This window comes from Gambusia affinis, linkage group LG02 (assembly GCF_019740435.1).
Source record: "Gambusia affinis linkage group LG02, SWU_Gaff_1.0, whole genome shotgun sequence".
Lineage (NCBI taxonomy): Eukaryota > Metazoa > Chordata > Actinopteri > Cyprinodontiformes > Poeciliidae > Gambusia > Gambusia affinis.
In genome coordinates, this window is record NC_057869.1 from 8,381,028 (window position 1) to 8,400,156 (window position 19,129).

Here is a 19,129-nt window from a genome sequence, read left to right on the forward strand (position 1 = left end):
CTTTGAATCATAACTCTAAATACAACACATTTTCTAATAAAGAAGACAAAACAGATTACATTAATCTTTCATAGATTAGATTTAATTATATTAAATCAAAGGGACAATTTACAAAAGAAAAAATAAATTTAAAAGTAAAAACAACACATTTTTTATCTGATCAATTAGATAATAAGAATATATTACTTTTAATTATTTATTTAGCTTTGCATGAATTACTTTACTTTTTCCAAGACTGATGCCAAAAGGTATACATTAATAGAAATACAATAATTTATTTAACTTATTTAAGAATCCTTTACAAAGACATATTCAACAAACAGAAAACACCTTGGAGAAATTTATCTTAAGCCTGCTGGATTTGTTTAATTCTTAATTTTACATCTTCAAAAAAAAAGCAAACTTAGGCAGATCTAAATGAGCCAGTGTTTTATTTGCTCATTTACAAAAAATAACTATTCTCCATTCATGATTACACTGCACTCCTAAGAGTTTTTATTAAGGCACTGAAATACTTGAAATGATCTGCTATCACATCTTAGCAAGTTTTATGTTATAAAGCAGTGGTTCCCAATTCCAGTCCTCAGGGCCCCCCTGCCTGCATGTTTTAGATGTGCCTCTATACCAGAACAGCTGATTCAAATGATTGCATGACATCTTCTGCAGCCACCAACTACTTCAGGAGCCTGTTAATCACCCAAAGATTCAATCCAGGTGTGTGGCAGAAGGGGGGGCCCCGAGGACTGGAATTGAGAACCACTGTTATAAAGCATAGCTTGTCAGGCAAGATGAGTGAATTGAGCTGTCAGAATAAGTCATTAGATGGAGTTGGATATGTGTTCAGCATTAGTTATGAGTTTGAAAGAACCAAATAATTTAGTTTCACACAAATCAGTTTCAGACCTCTCTGTTCATGCTTAAACTTGAACAGTACCTTGAGACAGTTGTTCATGTTGTTGAGAATAAATAAATTCTGTGTTTTACTTCTATCTCTTATAGCTAGTTGGTAAGCTAAATCTACAGAAAATGGCATGCAAAGGAGAGCTCTGCTTAGAAGAAATGACACATTGGGAAAATAAAGGCTAACAAAAGAAGTTAGCTCTTAAAGTTAGCATGTCAGAATGGACCAGCTGTATTTTGGTATAATAAATGGAATTCATGAATTCAGCTCACTGACTTTTTTTCAACCTCATACATCACAAACTTGGAGAACATGGAGAACAGATGATTCTCTTCAATGTCTCAAGAAGGATTGATGAAGCAGAGGCCCATTCAGTTAGGTCAACACTGCACATTTCTTTTGTCCAATTTATCCCCAATTTGTAATCAGCCAGTCTACTCTAAATGTGGTCAGTCAGCAAATCTAATCAGAACAAAAAACATTTTTTTCAAACTGGTGACTGCAAGTGTGTGAGGAAAACTGAACTGACCCAACTTCAGTCACAAACATTTGAATGTTTTATGTGGACCTGGATTCAGTCACTTAGTGTGAACAGATCACTGACAATGTTCAAGAGAGGTTGGGATAAGACATCAGCTTTGATGTAAATTCTGGAAATATATTCTAGTAACGCCACCTATTGGTATGGTTGTTCCAACTTCAAACTGTTGCCCAAACAAGAGTTCAGAAGGCTTCAGTTGGTCGGAAAACCATCTCGGCGTGATCCAGCAGCAAATACAGTTGTTAAGTATGTGATCCACAGTTGTAGAACAGAAACCAGTCTCTTAAAGTGAATACCTACTCTTTTCTAAATCTGTCAAGACTGGGAATGTTGCATGGTATGTCCAGAGCTTTGAGAGGTTGCTAAGAGCAACAGAGAGTCTGGCAGAACAGACATCTTTGGGATCTTCAGGAGGAGATCAAGCCAAGACAAACTGTAACTGTGGAGGGTTAGCCAAAGGGGAAGGTGAGTCTAGGCGACTGGAGGCTCTGTGAGGGCTCATCTAAAGTGCAAATGGATCTAGAAATACAGTTGCCTCAGGGATGGGTCCAATGGTAACAGTGGTCTGACTGAGCAAAGATTCGCCAGGAGGTTATGCAGGGAGATGACATATTAAGAGAGTCATTACCAAGGTTTACACCAAGAGGAAGGTGAGTCTGGCTAAATAGAGACACAGAAAGTTGGGTCAAACTACTGAGGTGTCACACTTCTCAGTCTCTTGTGAAAAGTTCACTCTAGGGCCAGTGCCCTGCAATTTTTAGAAGTGATCATCCAACACCCCTGAATCAAATGGCTGAATTATCTCCTCAGTATGCAGTCAAGGTCTCTACAGACCTCTATTTGACTCAGGTGTGTTGAAGTAGAAAGACATCTAAAACTTGCAAGACACTGGTCCTCAGTGTCTGGATTTGAGGACTACTGCTCTAAAATTAGCTTGTAAAAGTTTCTTTTTGGAGTCAGAATTTCAACGCATCAGATAATTATTTACTACAGTAAATGAAAGCTGGATGGATTTTTAGTAAAGTTACATTGAAAACTTTATCATGCTTAAACTTGAACAGTACCTTACACCAAGAGGAAGAATGTTCACCACAACATTCTTTGTAAAAGTTAGTAAAACTTTAGGAAAGTTGAAAGGTACAATATAAATACAGAAGCTTAATATCTAAGTCTATTCACTGGAAGCATGTTCATAAATCATCCTTCTATGCTTACGACTCAGTAGTAGTCCTAACTTCACCATCACATGTTGTACCAAGAGGAATCTAGCCCTCCTTTGAACTGGACTGCCATAGACACATAGATGAGCTTGTTATTATAGCAACTTGCCCAAATTTGCTGGGAAAGAAGGCCTGTCCCTCTGACACACTTCCTGTCCTTTGAAGAGGCCAACGGAGAGATGGCTTTGCGAGCCCTATTTCCAAGCTCTTGCCTTTGATGCTTGTGAAAGCGGAGGTGGCAAGGGTTTAAAGCCATCCCAAGGACATGAAGATACCCCACCCCCAGCCTACAATCAATCCCCGTTATCATGGGATGGGATTATTTTATACTGGCCCTTTATCAAATTGGAGAACAAATATCTGAGGTTTATTGAGTCATTTATCAAACCCAGTGAAGAGACAAGTTTTTAATTCCTTTGTGTTCTCTTGTCTCCACAGAATAAATCTAAACACTGGGGGCAGCTGCTCATTGATGTAGGTGGCCTTGATTGATTAACGTAGATCGCCCTTAGGGAAAATCCTCAGTGGCCAATACTGACTCATTCCATCATATAATTTGTCATACTCTTTTGAAAAAATAAATGGTGGCACTCAGGCACGAGTCAGGGGGGAATCTAATGATTTTTGGTTCTTCCTTCTAACAATTTTAGGGACCTGATGCCTGCCGAGGTCACTGGGGAGAGTGTTTCCTGAAGGTGAAGAAGAGGGTGTGAAGCAGAGAGAGAGAAGAACAGCTGCAGGTCGCAAAAAACTCAGACATGTGACTGTTGCCTTTATGTGGGGGAACAAAAGGGCATGAGCCTTGCAAAGGGCAGAAGACAATAGTGACTGAAGTAAAGTGATGATTCCTGCCATGGTAGTGACTCGGTCTATTATGGTAGCCCAGTGTGTGATGTGTCAGGCCTTTAAGAGGAGGAAAAACAGCCTGCTTGTTGGTGATTGCTTTTCTGCATGTTGTGTTTTTCCCAATATCTAGCATTAGTATTTCTCAAATCTTTAAAAAAAATTTTTTTAGATTTTTGGAAAAGGTCATATAGACTCATAAAATTGGTGAAGCAACACATACACACAAGCAATTTTTTTTTTAGCATATCTTGATGAAAGATATCTCAACCAGATTGCTGATTCGTTATTTTGCATTATTTGTTTGTAGTGTAAAGTAGGGGAATCCATTCCGTCCCGCTTATAAATTCCTTTTTATCTTTACAGCAGCATATAAAACACCTCTAACAGAGCCTGAAGCCCACTGACACGTCCTATTTTAATTCTATGCCCACAATAAAAGTAAGCTCTCCGGTGGTGTGCAGATAAATGTTCACGTTCCGACTTTTAGGCCTTCTGCTAAATGTCTGGTAATTTTTACAACAGAAGGTTCCTCCAAAATTAGGCCTGTATAATCAATGATTTCTGCTTCTGTACTCCTCTTTACTATCTCCCGTCAGCACTGGCTGCTTTTTTGAAGCAGTGGGGGTGTGGCCCCATCCAGAACGAGGACACAATTAGTGTATTGAGCCGAAAACAGTGGGGTTCTCCTTTGATGTGGGGATCAAATGAAAGAGCTGTGTGTTTTTGTCCAAAATGACAGGCTTGCCAGGTTTACTAATGGGTAGCTAATAGAAAGAGAGGTTTATGATGCTCATTAATTACACAGTCTGTCATGTGTTGGAAGGGTAGAATGCAGGAGATATAGGGGGGAAAGAAAGATAATGTGTGGTGCAACTGAGAAAGCAATAGAAGGCTGGGGGTGGCGGTGGCTAGACGGTAAAGGAGAAATTAGAAAAGAGTGGAAAGAAATGGGAAGGGCAATGAGATGATCTCCACAGAGGTCTTTGGACCAGATCTGAGTTTTTGGAGAACAAGAAAGGGAAGAGGAACAAAAAGAAAGAAACAGGAGGAGATAAAATAATCCCTTCCCAAAGATAAGAGCAGCCACCAAGACAGGAGCTTCAAAGAGCAGGAGACACTCTCATGGGAGCGTGCCATAAACCGTTTCCTCATCTTCAGAGGAAAATTCAGTCCCTGATCCAAAGAAGCCCCTGCTCTCAGCACCCACCACCCTGCAGGCGTCCAACACCCGGCGACTCCCAGTGTGCTGTGAACGCTTCCAAGCAACTCTCCTTTTGAACTGGTTGGATTCACGTTGAGTGGCGATGGTGATCTCCACATTAGGTGCTAATGTAAATAGCTAATGAAGAGAGGAGAAAAAATTGCAGCCTGTCACTCCCACTGCAGGGAAGGGCAGTGATCTCTGCTATCAGCTTGGGCCAGCACAACTCCTATGGACCTTCTGTCATTTCAAGCTGAGCCACTGACAATATAGTCTTACCGTAGTCTGTTCTTTGTGAATCAGCCAAGGTGTGACTTAAGAGATGCTGCTAGTGGATATTTGGGCATGTTTATGTTAAATGAGACTAATTAACACTGGATGGAACTTGTGACCTCTGAGACATGCATGCTACTAAAATTGAAGAATTGGGACTTCTCAGTTGGACAAGCTTTAGTTGCCAACCCCACATGCATCTTTCTCAAAACTATTTTTTGATAGTATTTTAAAGCCAAGTATATTTAAGCTAGGATGAGCTTTTAGTGTCTGATTGGCCTATGTTGTAGTGGTATTCAAGATCTATCTCTATAACTAGAGTTACATGCTTCCTAACAATGTACCTCATGTTTCCCTGTGTTTTCAGAGATTCTCCATTAGCTTTGCCACAAGTCTTTAAGCTGCTGTCATACCCACTGGAAGGTATTCTGATGTTTCTGAAAAACTACTCATCTTCTACTACTGTCCAAGGAAGACCCTCTATTCTGGTCATAACAACAGACAGTTGTTAATGCTTACAAATCCCAAAGCCAACTGGTTGGAAAAACAGATGCCATCAGTACATCTAACAATCAGTCTGTGAAGCAACTCTGCTCTTTTATATGTTGAACATAACAGCATGGCTCCTACCTTGCTTAGGAGCGCAGAGTAAAAATACAATGTCTTGAATTCATTCATAAGATCACTTCCAAACAAATCAAACAGACATCTCAGCCTTTTGTGAAATGAGATTGTATTACATGAAACCTTTCAGACAGTCTTATTTTTGGCCAGTACTAGCAAAATAGCATTATCTATTTTGATCTGCAGGCTGCAGATTTCATCACACAGATAAAACACAGTGGCAGCTGTTTTGGGACTAACATAAAATATTACTTCAACACAGTTTTGTAAAAATCACTCATGAGAAATTCCAATCTATTTAAGTTGCTTTCTTAGAAGAGTTACATTTTATGTATTTTATCTCATTTTATGCCAATGTCAACATGATTGCAGAACAAATTGATCTACAGGAAAAAATAAACTTCTGTCAGTATGGCACACGCTCAAAGGAACTATTCAAAGGTCTTTTTTAGTTTGCAGTGTTTTTTTTCTGTATTCTTTTTATGTTTATTCTAAAAGCATGTTATGTTAAAACAAGTCTAAAATTGCAGCCCGCTGTCAGTGAAAACAGGCATGCCAGAAGCACTGTTGTAAAGCAACTGCTTTTAATATTTTTTTCTTCCACTACAACAAAACAATTTTGAGCTGGCTCACAACCAGAGCCACAGAACAATGTCTGTATCTGCTTAACTGCAGAACAGCAATGGCATTTCCAAAATAAAGCAACAAATTTAATTTTAATTCTTTACAGGGTGGATTCTACCACACAATCCACAAATAATACTGGCTGATATCTCTAATGCAACATTCTAGTCAAACCGCAATGTTCAAATAAGACAAATCAAACTTTTCAGTCTGAGTAGACCTCTCTCTCTTTCAAGATATTTTGTATGATATTGATATTGTAAATCATAGGGCAGGGTTGGGGTTATGAGAAAAGTAATTTAGAACTGCATCTCAGTATTTAATATCTGAGATTCAGATATCTCAGATATCTGAAGTGGATTGTGCAATACAAATTATCATAGTCTTGCCAACTTCTGTCCATTATTCAAAAGTTGTTCATGCAGGCTGTGAGTCCATCACAAAGACAAACGCCAATTTTCATCCATCTCTCAAAACAAAAAAATGACTTGCATATTTGTGAAGTACCTAAAGATAAACTATATATGCATGGGAAGATACAACAATACAAAAGATTGAACATTTTGTGTACATCTAATAGTACAACACCGGATTAAAGGGAGCTACTGATATCATGCTCTGGTATGCACTGAACTTTAGAAAATCAATCCACCTGAATCTATGTGCTTCTAATAAGCTGATGATTGCACTTTTACAGCAAGGCTGAAACTGGTGGTGGACATTTACAAGAATATTCTTGCAAATGTTAGAAAATTGTTCAGAGTGTGTGAATTGCCTATGTGTTATGGGGATAACATCATGGTAGTATAGCAAGGAAAGCAGCAAGTGAAAAATTAAATTATAGAACTAAGAACATATTATGGCCACTATTGCTACACTGGAGTTGGGCTGCAATATAATCACATTTGATTAGTCATGGAGTTCCAAGAGATTTTGTGGTGGTCCTAATCTGATGAGAAGGGGGCCTCAGCAATGTCACTCTCAGCAGTTGAATGCAACCATCATATTGCATTCAACTCTCTCATCATAGCTTCTGAGATATCCAGGGTTATGACCTAGCAAGTAAATCTTGTAATAAAACCATTTCTATTTAGAAAGAGAAGGAAACACCTGCTTCCTATTTGAACATGAGAAAATGCTCTCTGAACCCATCCAAAACATGTCTACCTACTCAGTATTTCTGTATGACTGCTGACTTTTTTTCAAAGCTTTGATTTTTACAAACAGTGGGTGGATACAACAGGACAAAAATAGATAATTTCCAAACACATCACTCCAAAACTTTAAAAATGTGTCAATTCAACCAGTTAAAGACAAAGAACATAAAAGACACTTTTTGACTTAATTTGTGTTCGTCTGTTGAATAAAACCCTCAATACAATTCTTTGATCTTTGTTGTTGTGAAAAGGAAATAAGGTTGAGATGTATAAACACTGCCCCAGGGAAGTGTAGTGACATTCCTACAGGTTGATATCGCCATCAAATAAACCTGAAGAACACAATTTTGTTTCAACTGAAGAAAACAGAAAATGTCCTAATTTCTTTATTACAGGGATTGTAAAACTTTAGGTTTCAGATTCTAAGCAAGAAAATCCACCTGCATGGCCACAGGTAAGTTGTGTAGTCACTGTAGTTCATATAAATGTCAACTTACATCAATTTAATGTAAAAAAAAAAAAAAAAAAAAAAAAAAAAAAAAAAAAAACCTCTACATCATAACAATACCAGGAGGTTGGCACTTAATGTGGTTGTGAGACGGTCCTGTACATGCAATGCTTTTCCAAACAGTGAGTGTGGGATGAGTGCGTGATGTGAACCCTGAAGCCGGGTCATTGCATGATGGCCCAGTGTCCATGTTGCAAGGCACCACCCTCTCCTGCACGAGGGGGCAACAGGGTCTTCACAATAAGGCAATTCTTCTCTGTAATGAATTCTTGTTCCCAGGCAGAGAAAGGCTGGCCAGTTGGAGGCCTGGTGGCTCAACACTGACTCTAAAGTTGGGGGTTGGGGTGAAAGGACAGAAGGGTGAGGGTACATGGTGGTCAGTCACATCATTCTGCTGAAGGTTTTGCTTTTTGTTCTCTGATGAACAAGAAATAAGACAAAGTAGAGCAAGTGACTGTCACATTGAGGTTATGGACTAAAAATAAATTTTTAATGATGAGTTTCATTTGGCACTTACTTTGTTATCCCCATATAAACAGCAGAACTAGTTTATATTGTTTATCATTCAGTTGTTGAGAGGAAAAACTAGCAGTTGGAGAGAAGAGGAACCATCCCCCATTCCTGAGGCTCAGCTGTCTTTCCAGCTCCTCATGATTTCAGCAATCTCGTGTGCTGTATATATTTAATGCATCTGACTTCATAAAGTGGTTTTTGCTTCACTTCGTTTTGTTTTGTCATCGTAGCTCTGAAATACAGGTAAAATTTTTATACTTGCAAAGATTTATTAATCATAGCCTTTTTGCAGAGATACTCATCCCCTTTTACTCACCTCATGTCTATGTCTGACTTTCATTGTGTGTTGGGTAACATCTGGAGAGCATCTGGGTCACAACAACCTCTGATACTCTGTGAGCGTCACCATCATCTTTTAAAACTTGAGTCCCAGCTCGGAGTTACATGCTCATTGCCACAGTGAACTTGTGAATGAAGCGGACCTGAGTAAGAGACTAAAAACTTAAATAAGAATGTAAAAGAAAATGACAAAAACACATAAAGAGCTAAGGATACCAAAATAAAAATTAAATGTGGAGGCCAGTGGATGGCAAAAACTAAGAAACAAAATTTATCCAAAGACAAAAACCAAAGAGATAACCAAAACTCAAAGACCCACAGTTGATAAAATTATTTGATTCTATAATTTAAAGACTGAAATTGGCAGTACATTCAAGCACATAATGTACACTTTAACTTGAATATGTATAATTTTATATTTGATCATTTCAAACAGACTTTTGAAGTTAAGATAATAGCACACTGTGTCTATACATGAAGTATAGACACGGCTTTGTATTAAGTACAAATCAGCTTCCAAGGCTGGAAGGCTTTTGAAAAACACACATCCATGTTAAACCCAAAATAGTAAGTTTTAATGACACTTTTAATTCATTTTTGGGTTCCTTCCAAAATTAGTGAAACAGGTTTGAAACATTTTTATGATTTTATGACATCTTTGCTTGGTCATCAGACGATCTTACATTTCCATCAACGCTGCCTCACACGAAGGACTTCTGTTCATGCTCTAACTTGATTATTATACACAAATCTTCACCTTGCCACACACACTGGTGGCATGCTTTGTCAACAGCTTGTTTTGTCAAGGTCTCAGGTTGCTTCTCTTCGCATCATAGCAGTTTAAGGTTGTTTCCGCTGAGGAGTTTGCAAGGCTTTAATTGAGAGCAGATGAGGAGGCCCCTGCGTGCCTCCATAGTGATGTCAGCGCAGGCTGAGGGAAAAGGGATCATGGGATAGGGGGCGGGGTGGGTTTTGGAGTGGGGAGGGGAATTGGATTCTGATAAATGTCCGAAGCTTAGTGGGCATTCAGGTGGACAACAAATTTGGAAATATTTTGTTGAGAAAAAGTGGTGGACCTCAGTGAAAGCTGCAGAAAATGGCCGATATCTTTCAGAGTGAACCCACCAGCAATGATTTAATCAGGAAGATGCTAAAGAAGCCTGTATTTCTAACTTAAACATCAGTATTGCTTCTTTTTGTCGGTCTGTGCTTGTTGACATTCACTGATCTGAAATGTAAATCCGTTAACCGCTTTGCTCTTATCCCAGCACACACAAGCCTTGCCCACCTAGTGCTGCCCTGACCCACTTCCCCGCATGCTGGACATTTGCATGAAAGGAACGAAACTCGATGCCAAAACAAACATCAATTAAAGCTGTCAAACACCACCAAAAACAGCTGCAGCTTTGAACAGCTCGACCAGCAGGCTTCAAAAGAGAGCCGTCTTTAAAGGGCTGCCTCGAGTGTACCAAAGGCCAGGCTGGAATTAGCACAGCCCTGGTAAAAGCAGAAATTGCCTCCATTTATGAGCTGAGACAAAACACTATTGAGGTAAATGCTCTTTGGAAACAAATGTTTTTATCTCATTTAAAGCTATTTAAATAGGTAAAGTGGTAAATGAAACAATACCTTTGCTTTCATCTGACTCTTTCTCATGGAATAAAGCAACAAATGGGCCTTGTTAAGGAGAGTAACACCAAAAGCACCATCAAAAAAGCTTTATTTCTTAAGTATCATTGTGGAGACTTGATCATAAAGGATTTCATCTGAGTTTAATCCATTATGGCTCCTCTTCTCTTGTCCATTTGCTCATACATGGCTCCCACTGAGCAGCTGCCATGGCTCATTACAGCCATAAGACCAACCATTTTGTGCCCGTACAGACTGGCTGACATTGTAGTCAAAATCTCACTCCTGTTCCTCCGAGCCCAGTAACAGGTGATGACTGCTTTTAGACTTTGGAAAAAGAAGTGAAAAGCTGAGAGCGATAAACATTTAAATCTGACTTTAAGCTTAATATGGAAGAGATCAAACCGATTTCCCTCTTAACCCATGGGTAACACTTAAAGCTGTTTATCATTTCCATGTCATTCCTAGTAAATCCTTCTAAAGTGATTACGTTTTCAAAAAGGGATGATGACGGTCATGAAAATAAGACCTTTTGACATGTCTTTACCATGTTCTATAATGCAGCTGCAGATGAGGTCACTGCTGCAACTGCCTTCCTGTTTTAGCCTCGAATCAATCCCATGAGATTGCATGTCCCTTTGTTTTTAGAACTGTGCCAATAGCACACTTTGTGTTTGTATTCTTAAAATATATTCCTATTTCTCCATATTAGAGTTGCAACACCACATGTATTGTTACTGAACCACCACAGTTTTTTCACCACTCTCATCTAAAAAATGATGCTCTCTTGTCTTTTCAATCAATTTTGGGATAATCTGATCCAATTTAAGGTATTGGAATACAGTCTCGACCACTGTATTTTTAAATGATCAGTACTAAACCCACCTCCTGGTAACTGGTTGTTAGAGTACTCCCTGTCATTTTATGCCAGCTGCTCTCCCAGCTGCTTTCTTTTATATGGCATGCAAAACTGATTTACAGGTTTCATTGATCAAATCTGGGGTTTCTAATAATAACTCCAAGCGACACAGAGAGCCTGAAGTGGCTCCCTGTCTGTCTTTCTGTATCATGTAACCTACTATGCTTACCGCGCTCACAAATAGCTCTTGGTGCATCTGACAGGTAAGAGAGTTTCTGAAGTAGGAGAACAGCATTTAGGCCTTGCGCAAATGATTAATGAACAGATAGGAAACAATGTAAGCACTAAAGAACACAAGTGATAATAAAAACAGCACATCAGCAAACATGTGACTTGGTATTGACCGTTGCCTATTCTTAAATATTGACCAGGACTTACCTCAATATTGTTGATAAAAATCCTAGTTGAGACATTCCTCGTTTTCTCTCTTTTGTTGTGTGCCACAAAAGAAAATGTGCAGATAAAGACAATACCAAAGCACTCCACACCAAAGCAATGCAAGAATGACTGAAGATGTTACAACTCAGAAGATTAAAGACTCCATGCTTGTTTTTACCCAGAAGAGGAAAACAAAGCTTTTGGTTTCCAGTGATCTATGACAGTAGTGGAGACTAAAGGGTTTCTGTGTGGGTATGCAGATTGATTAATTGTTTTAAATATTCCAGAGGGGATAAATAAGAAAAAAGAAGAAAAAAAGAAAGAAAATATCGCAGTGATGGATGTTGCTTAATGTCATAGTTTAATTTTACGTAAAAGCAATGATTGAAACATTTTTATAACAAGACAGAAATATTTCCATTTCTTTATTTATTCACACATGGGAATTAAGTAGTTTTGATTTTAATTATCTAAAATCCTTTTTTTTAATCCAAATCTTTCTCAAACCACTAATCTTCATAGCCATTAAACAGGATTTATGTGGACCACAAACATATTCATTTTTATCATAAAGATAACAGATTGGTTTAAATGTGAATTTGTAGATGTGTTCACATTAAATAGATATTTACTGATTGCTGTTGTCAGTCCTCACCCAATGACTGCTGGAGATTGTAAAGACATTGCCAACAGAAACCAGATTGTGTTGCAGCTATTGCTACTTTCTGCTTGAAGCTAAGTGGGGCATTTCACATTGTAGGCTATTTAACAAAATATTCAACCTAAAAACCAAAGTAGAAATTATTTATTTCAACAATTTGCACAAAAAAAGCACCTTAGGAACCTAAAATTCAAAACACTTAAAACAGGTTAAAACATTTTGCTCCGCTATGTGCAATTTACTAAATGAACAAAGTCGACATAACTTTGGAAGAGGATAAATAAAAGCTGTGCTCTGCTTTGATCTCAGGTCTTTGAGAAGAATCTTCTTTGCAAAATGCTAATCTACTTCTACATTGCAGATTACCCCCACCCCTCTTCAAAATGTGACTGTTCTCTGATGGTCAAGGTAGTATTGACCCACTTAGGCATCTTTGATCCACAGCCTCTTCTAACAGATCCTCCACACATGAGTTCAAACTGATTTTGTCACTGCCGACCACTTCTACTTTGCTGAGATTCCCAGGCAAAGCCAAAAGCTCAGAGAAGCTGCCAGAGTTGCTGACAGCAAGCAGACTTGAAAGCACTTTCTTATGCTGATGTTCACTGCAAGTGACTTGCTGCTAATGGGTTGCAATCTCATTTTACTCCTTTCTTCTTCTTTTTTGGGGTGTTTATGTGTTGAGGGTTTGGAGGAAACAGACTGATGGAGACACAAATAGTTCTTTTTTTTTTTTTTCCCCTAAGCAAATAATGAAAATTAACACATTTTCAAGAATTCCACTTTTTATTTTGCTGAGAAACAATGACAGCTTTATTTTTATTTATTTTTTTTTGTTGTTTTTCTCACTAAGAGTCAAACCATTCTGATCTGTTGGCTGAATTACATCTGTACTCTGCCATAGCTGTGAGGTAAAAGCAGCAAATCACTGCCATGGCAGCATCAACAAAGAAACACAAAAGTGATTAAAGAATCAGATAATGGGAGAGAAACATAAGAGAGTGCTGAAAGACATGTTGATGGGCTCCTCTGAAGTAATCTGACAACCTCTTTACTTGGAGACCTGTTCCCTGTCAGCACTACTCTCCTGTTTTCAGGAATGTGTGAGCAGCACTCCAAGTTTACTTAACTCAGACACTAGAAAAGCCAAAAGCTTTACGCTTAAACTTCGCACTGTGGTTGATTTAAATTCTCATTCCTCGTTGATGATGGTTTGGTCACTTTTTCCTGCTTTGCTGATAACACTGTGGTACATGTTGCAGTTTGTAGACCAATTTTTTTTTTTTTTTATGTGGTAACATGTTTGACGATGAACTATCACTTTGGTATTAGGATAGAAACTTTGACACATACGGAGAGCAGGATGATTCAGAAACACTGCTTAAATCAGTAGGGTTCAAACTTTTGCACCATGAGCCAAAAAGATTGTCAAATCAAAATTATGCTTTACCAATAAAAAGCAATAAAAGACACAATGCATATCACAAAAAACTGTTCTGATTATTCTTGTCTGCTTACAATACTACAAAACACGTCACAGTACAGGTCTAAAACCTGAGACGTTTTTTCATGTTTCCATATGAGAAGAAAGCATCCAGGGTGCAAATTTAATTGGGCTCAAACTTTTAAAAGGGATTGAGATCAAAGATCTACAGAAGCTCAGTGTTAGATTCCTTCATCCAGTCAACAAATTGTTTTAATGTGTGTTTGTGACTATTTTTCTCAACTGTGTTAGTCTCATCTGTGTCCAAACTTTAACTTTTTACTTGTTGATTTATGGTTCAGTTTAACAATTTGGAGATAGTTTTCCTGTTTCAGTATTCTTCCTACATTGTGCAATGCATCAGTACCGCTGATGGAGAAACAGCCCCACAGCATGATGCTCCCACCACCATGGATGACATTTGGTGCAGTGTGGTGTTTGAACCTCTCATCTTGACTTCCTCCCAACATTGTTCCTGCTATTGTGTCCAAATAGCTCAACTGGACACAGTAGAATTTTCAAATAGAACAATTAGTGCAGTTTTATGGAAAATAAACATTCAACTTTCTCAACTCTTAAAGCCCCAACATCAGTTCTATTTAAGATGTGTGTACTTTCCTTAAAAGCAGAATATATAGCAGCAAGCCAACCAGTCTGAATGTGTTTCATCATCACAAAACTGAAAATAGACAGACATTCATAACTTTGCCACAAATTTGTTGAAGGCTACAGAAAGTGTGTGGTGTGGCTACAACTTATTTGTCAAATATTAGTTGAGATTTTTCTGTATATATTTGAGCCTAGATGTAATATTTACAACTCACTGGATTAGAGAAAATTAAAATATAATTTAATCCTGTGCACCTATTTTTTAAAATAAAAATCACAGGAATTTAATTTATGTTTACCTACATGGTGTGCATGTAGGTCAGAAAGCCTCCAGGAAGCCTTTCTCCAGTTGGTGGTATTAAATATGGCTGGCAACCTATTGTTTAAGAAAATTAAACATATATTATGCTATACATAGACAAACTATGTACCTGCTCTGCAGCAATGAATGGCATGTGATACTGATATTCAGTTCCAATTGAAAAATAAGATTCAGTAAAGATAACAGCCTGGTTTCTCTGACATCAACGCCCCAGAGTGAATACTGTCCCATCTCTAAATTTGGTGAAAGAATGAGCCTTTTAACATGCACTCACAAGAAATCTGCAAAGAATGCATTTCCCTCCTCTGGGTAAGATCTTCATATTTATGGCTAATAAAAAGCCATTTGCTCTCTGTTTCACTGCGCTCTGTTTTTTGAGCCCTAAATGGTAATTATTTCCTATAGCTCTCATCTAAGTGGCAATTATCCAGTTCTTGGAAGAAATGAAAAAGACTGCCAACATATTTTGCATTAAAAGCATAACCTTCATTTGGACTGTATTATCAGGCCACTTTGACTGCTAATCAGCAAAATGAAAAAATAGAAAAATAAAAGCACTGCTCCCTACCCCACTAGAGACAAGGGTGTACAGAAAATGGATGGATGGGTAAAAGCACTGAGTTTGCTATGAGGAGAGTTTCTTCCCATCGTGTTTTCACATGTTCAGTCAACAAAGTGGACACAAAAACTTAGTTTACTGACCTTGCACAATATTGAGACTCAAAAGCAGGCTATTCTGGTGTAAATAGGTGTCCATTTAAAAAATGTCTTTCATTCTAAAAGAAAAAAAACTTTTAAAGCTGGTTTATGCTAATGTCAAGCTTAATTGGCATTAGAAAAATTGCTCTGGCAGACAGAGGGGCTCCAAGATTAGCCAGAAGAGAAAGAACAAGATAAAGCCTTCAAAAGGCCTATTTCAGAGGAATTATAGCATCCTTTGAACGTCATCCAAGTTTTAAATACATTAAAAGCCTGTTGGCACACATGTAAATTGAGCAGTACCAAAGAATTCATGGTGAATCAAACCGAGGGGTGCAAGGATAAAATGCCGGGGAAATGTGTTCCAGAGAGAGACCAGAAGGAACCCTGCCATGTCCCACAAGCCTCTCTGTTTGTCCTTTCTTCTCCATGTCCATTCTGCTGCAGGCCAAGTGGCTTAACTTGGATGAAAAGAACAACAGCCTGAAGCTCCCTTGGCAGCAAAGCTCTCACGCTGTCCAACGTGCCAGTGGTGAAGTATTGTGCACAGCACATACAAAAGCCCGTTTCGTGGCACTGTGCACAGAGGACCCCAGAGATCTTTCATTCCATGAACTTCCTGGCATCGCTTGCTCACGATATGTGTAGGTGCAGGAATGTTTGGTCCTCACTGTCCGGTTCATCAGTCTTAGATAATTATTGGTCACACTGTCATGCAAAAGTATTACGATTCCATATTCATAATTTGACAACCAGAAAATTCAATACATTATACTGGGACCAGAATTGGGTAATAACTAGACTGGCTATTGCCTTTCTGTTCAATTACGCTTGGAAAAAAGGCTCACTTCCATGTCTGGGCTTTCTCCTTTTGACTAGTCTCCAGTTGATTTTTGACTGGGCCAATCAGCGAACAGAGGAGACGTTGTGAACGATGACCTCAATTTTCTGCGTTCGAAAGCAAATAGTCTAAAATAAGGGGCTGGTTTTTAAAAAGCTACATAAAAGATATATATATTTACTTGAGAAACTTCTTGGGAAAAAATACTTTAGACTAATTTTACCACACTGTACTTTTTACTTGTACTTCTGTAATTTCATTTTGAAGAATTGTTATTCTTATGTCATCAAAATTTACGAATGCTTTGCTCACTGAGTGACTTCACTGAACGAAAAGCAAGAACAAGCTTGTTTTAACCAAATATTCACCATTCACAGACACACATCTGCAGTTTCTGATCAGTTTCTTTCTTATATTGAAAGAAACTGATTTGGATATATTTTTTACTTTTGCCTAATTTTATGTTGTAATTATGTTATTTATATTGCATATTTTCACATAATTTTGTATTTTAGTTCATCTGGTGATGTCATTTTTAAATATTAAATGATTAATGTTTGGATCAGTTACTCTGTATTTTACTAGCATAAATACTAAATACTTTTTTGTGCTCTTACTTGAGTAATTTTTTTGACTACATTTTGCCAAGAAAGTAGCCAAAATATGTTAAAATAGTGCTACTCTTACTTGAGTAAAGTTTTTGGCATACTCTACTCACATTTGATTGAGAGTATATGTGATAGACCAATAACGTATAACTGTGAAGTCTACATTTTTAACAGTGTTCCTTTTTTTCCAAATAAAGAATCAGCCTCTCCTTATTGTTCAAACAAGGTGGTGGCAACATCATGATGTGGGTTTGACTTTCCTCAGCAGATAAGTATATTGAAGACAACTGGGCTGATGCTACCAAGAACTTGACACTTGAATATTTGTCAGCAATCATATGTAATGGTTAAATTAAAATGGAATCTCAAAATCTACCAAAGAAATGAAAAAATTAGCTCATCAAAAATGTATCACTTTTTTATTCAAACTGTACTTCCACTTGTTGGAATCAAAATAAATTTTCTTTAATCTTTTTAATCGGAAAAAGCCTGGATGTCCACACTTAAGCTCTGACCGCAACTGAACAACATGGTCAAGTCGTCACATCTCCAACAGGATTTACATCTTAAGACGAGCAGTGACATAAAAACTCTGAATCACCAAGAGGGCGAAGCACTTCATTTAAAGTTAAGAAGATTTAGATCAAAAGGTTGGAGACGGAAAAAAATAGACTCAAAGGACAGCCCACTGAGGAAAAACGGGAAAAAAAAGAACATGGCCTCATCGTGCTAAGCTGTACAAGTTCACAGAAATGGCAGGACACAGTCCTTTCGTGCACAGCCTCGAAAAGATGAAAGAGAAGATTGTCCGCTCGCTTTGACACAGACTTGGCCTGATAAAGTTTAAGAATGCTTGGAAAAGTTTGTCTTCTGACAGACAAAATTTTTCAGCACTTCCTACCTTTTTTCTCCTGTGCACAACCACCATTCTTGTTTAGGTTACTGTAGTTTGTATTGAACTTAATACAAGCTTTTTAAGACCTAGGAGATTGTTTCAATTGAACAAATTGCTGGTGAATTTTCTGAAAACAAAATGATGATGGACAAGTTGGTAACACAAAGAAATCTGGTTGTATCTAAAATTTGAAACACATGTGTAAATGGATCCAAGATGTGCTCTCCAGTTAAATATCCAATAAATTCCAAATCAAAGGTGAATTGTGATGTTACATAAAAACGTATGCCTAATGTCTAAAAGACCAACATGTGTTTGACCGAAAGTTTGTGGAAAGTTTGAGCTCAGTCTGGTTTGATGACGGCTCTGGAGAGAATTGTGCATTTCTAAAATTCCAAGGCTTTAGATCAGACTGACAAGAGAATCTGTTTGAAATAAATCTCTCAAATAACTTTCCACGAGAAAGCCTAAAAAACCAAAAGCATTTGATTTCAAGCTTTCCCTCTGATGTGAGCCTCAAAGTGATTTAGTGTGGAGGACTCTCTGAATTAACTTCAGAGAAATTCTCAAGTAAACAATAATAGGAAACAATATTTAATCACATGCATTTGCTTGTATTCATGCCTGCACATCAGAGGAACTGCTCTCTCTATAGTGGTGGGTGATGCGAGCTTCAAATGTGGATTACTTTAATTGACACAGCTCTTCATCTTCAAACTGTCATTGACAATCCACAATTCATGAGGATAATAATTACACAAATAACACATATGAAAGCTCATGCAAGCCTGCAGAGGGCCTGAAACAGCATTATCAGAGAGTACACAACTCGCTGTGATCAGAGTCCCTCTCGGCTTGGATTGTTTCATGGAGATATAAAGGAAAGATTGCAGCACAATGGTTTTAGGCAGCCGGCAGCTCTCAGCTGCACATTTCTCCATACATATTTCAGTGCTGTAATTAAGCAGAAAATCAGTCGTATGACTGCAGCTGTGGAAAAAGGTGATATTTCAATCTTGCTGCCACTCTCAAGATACTTCAGTACCACCATCAAACCACTGAGAGAGCGCCAATTGTCACTTCACTGCACACATCCCACCTGTGTTTTTGTCTTTGCAGCAAAATAGAAACAGAACATTCAAAAACTGAGAGAAGAGAGCTGAGATGAGATGAAAATTATGATTTATATGCAAGTGTGTGTGTGGGCATGGGTGGGCGTGCGTGTGCATGTGTGCGTGGGTGTGGATGCGTGTGTGCGTGTGCGTGTGTGAGCGAGAGAGAAAGTGAGAAAGAGAGAAGTAACACTCTTCACCCCACTGCCAAAAAAGGATGTGCTGA